This window comes from Plecotus auritus (assembly GCF_963455305.1).
Source record: "Plecotus auritus genome assembly, chromosome: 2".
Taxonomy (NCBI): domain Eukaryota; kingdom Metazoa; phylum Chordata; class Mammalia; order Chiroptera; family Vespertilionidae; genus Plecotus; species Plecotus auritus.
In genome coordinates this window covers 74,078,290-74,080,810 of record NC_137771.1, presented here as the reverse complement: position 1 = coordinate 74,080,810, position 2,521 = coordinate 74,078,290, and the positions used below count along the sequence as shown (strand labels likewise).

The 2,521-nt window shown below is 37.5% G+C and overlaps 1 pseudogene across 1 annotated transcript; it reads left to right on the top strand.

Moving 5' to 3' along the window:
* The first annotated feature begins 436 nt into the window (after positions 1-436).
* Positions 437-902, top strand: LOC308242557 (ubiquitin-ribosomal protein eS31 fusion protein-like; annotated as a pseudogene). The gene has a single exon. The product of its transcript is annotated as a ubiquitin-ribosomal protein eS31 fusion protein-like (transcript).
* The last annotated feature ends 1,619 nt before the right edge of the window (positions 903-2,521 follow it).

Sequence of the window (2,521 nt, the reverse complement as noted above, 5' to 3'; positions counted from 1 at the left end):
AACATTTAGCAGATTAGCCTTCCAGTTTCATTGTTTTTCTGCATACTAGTAAGTTCCCTCATTAAGTCAGACTGTGAAACATAGTTGTTCACTGCTGCCTTCTGGAATATAGAATAATTTACTAGTCCAAATACATCTACCTCCAACAATAAATCGAACTCTTAAAATTAAATTTTTGCAAAAGTTTATTCTATATATAAAGTTAGTAATTTCTGAAGCACTTTTTTGAAAAGTATTTCCAAAGAAAAAAATGAAGCTCTACATAAACTTATTTGAAGTGTAGAAAGCTTTTTTAAACATATATGTATCAATGTCTCATCTATAAATGGTTACCAATCAAACAGAATTTCCACTATTGAGAGGAAAACAATCTCTAGCATAAATAATAGCAACTCCTTTTTTTTTTTTTTTTTCAATCTGCCATCTGCCGTCCAAAATGCAGATTTTTGAGAAAACCCTTACGGGGAAGACCATCACGGTTGAACCCTCAGATACAATAGAAAATGTAAAGGCCAAGATCCAGGATAAGAAAGGAATTCCTCCTGATCAGCAAAGCCTTATCTGTTGCTGGCAAGCAACTGTAAGACAGAAGTACTTGGTCTGACTACAACATTCAGAAGGAGTCCACTCCATCTTGTGTTGAGACTTTATGGTGGTGCTAAGAAAAGGAAGAAGTCTTACACCACATATAGATGGTATGAGATTGCCCACAGAAGAATAAGCCTAAGAGAAAGAAGGTTGACATACCACAAAGTGGATGAGAATGGCACAATCAGTCACCTTCGTTGGGAGTGGCCTTCCGATGAATGTGGTGCTGGAGTGTCATGGCCACCCACTTTGGCAGACATTACTATGGCAAATGTTGTCTGACCTATTGCTTCAACAAACCAGAAGACAAGTAATTGTATATGGATTAAAGAAGACATGAACTAAAAACAATAAAAAGCAATAGCAACTCCTTTTTTGTCATTCAAATATCTTAGGCCATTAAAATTCAAACTATACTATCGGTGTCCACAGATAGAATTATCTCCATAGGTAGGCCAGAATCAAGCGAAAACTATTTTAAGAAGATTTTAATGCTTCAAACGGAGCACCAGAATGGACACAGGGTCATACTAGATTCCTGACCCACGGCAGCCAAGTGAAGAATGCGCTGGCCAGTTAACAGACATCACTGCTTCCTGCATCGCCAGTTTTCCTAACCAAGAACTGGGAGCAATTCAAGCCTTTAAGAGCATAGTTAATCAGGGGTCTTCAAACTTTTTTTTTTAAAAAAAAATAAATCTTTATTCAGATTATTACAATTATTTATCCTTTTTCCCCCCATAGCTCCCCTCCACCCCTTTCCCACCCCACCTTCTGCCCTTACCTCCCCCCCACTGTCCTGATCCATAGGTGTATGATTTTTGTCCATTCTCTTCATGAACCCCCCATACCCCTTTCCCCCTGAGAATTATCAGTCACTCCCTTTCTATGCCCCTGATTCTATTATATTCACCAGATTATTCTGCTACTCAGGTTTTTAATTCACTTGATTTTTAGGTTCGCTTGTTGATAGATATGTATTTGTTGTTCATAATTTTTCTCTTTATTTTTTCTTCTTCCTCTTCTTTAAGAATACCTTTCAGCATTTCATATAATACTGGTTTGGTGGTGATGAACTCCTTCAGCTTTTTCTTATCTGTGAAGCTCTTTATCTGCCCTTCAATTCTGAATGATAGCTTTGCTGGGTAATCTTGGTTGTAGGTTCTTGCTATTCATCACATTGAAAATTTCTTGCCACTCCCGTCTGGCCTGCATAGTTTCTGTTGAGAAGTCAGCTGACAGTCGTATGGGTGCTCCCTTGTAGGTAATTAACTGTTTTTCTCTTGCTGCTTTTAATATTCTCTCTTTGTGTTTTGCTCTTGGCATTTTGATTATGATGTGTCTTGGTGTGGTCCTCTTTGGATTCCTTTTGTTTGGGGTTCTGTGGGCTTCCTGGACTTGTAAGTCTATTTCTTTCACCAGGTGGGGGAAGTTTTCTGTCATTATTTCTTCAAATAGGTTTTCAGTATCTTGCTCTCTCTCTTCTTCTGGCACCCCCATAATTCTGATGTTGGTACGCTTGAAGTTGTCCCAGAGTCTTCTTACATTATCTTCAACTTTTTGGATTTTTTTTTTTGCTTTTTGCTTTTTCAGTTGAGTGTTTTTTGCTTCTTTGTATTTCAATTCTTTGACTTGATTCTTGTGTTCCTCTATTCTGTTTCTGGGTCTCTGTATAATATTTTTTATTTCAGTCAGTGTATGTTTAATTTCTAGTTGGTCCTTTTTCATATCTTCGAGGGTCTCGTTATATTTATCGGCCTTTTCTAGGATATTCTTAAAAAGTCTTATAACCGTGGTTTTGAATTCTATATCCAGTCGTTTGTTTTCCTCCATTTCTTTCGTTTGTGATCTGATTCTTTGACCCCGCATTTTCACTGATTCCCTGAGTTGGTAAGGTAGATATTTGTGCTAGGTTTCCAATATGGCCCAGTGG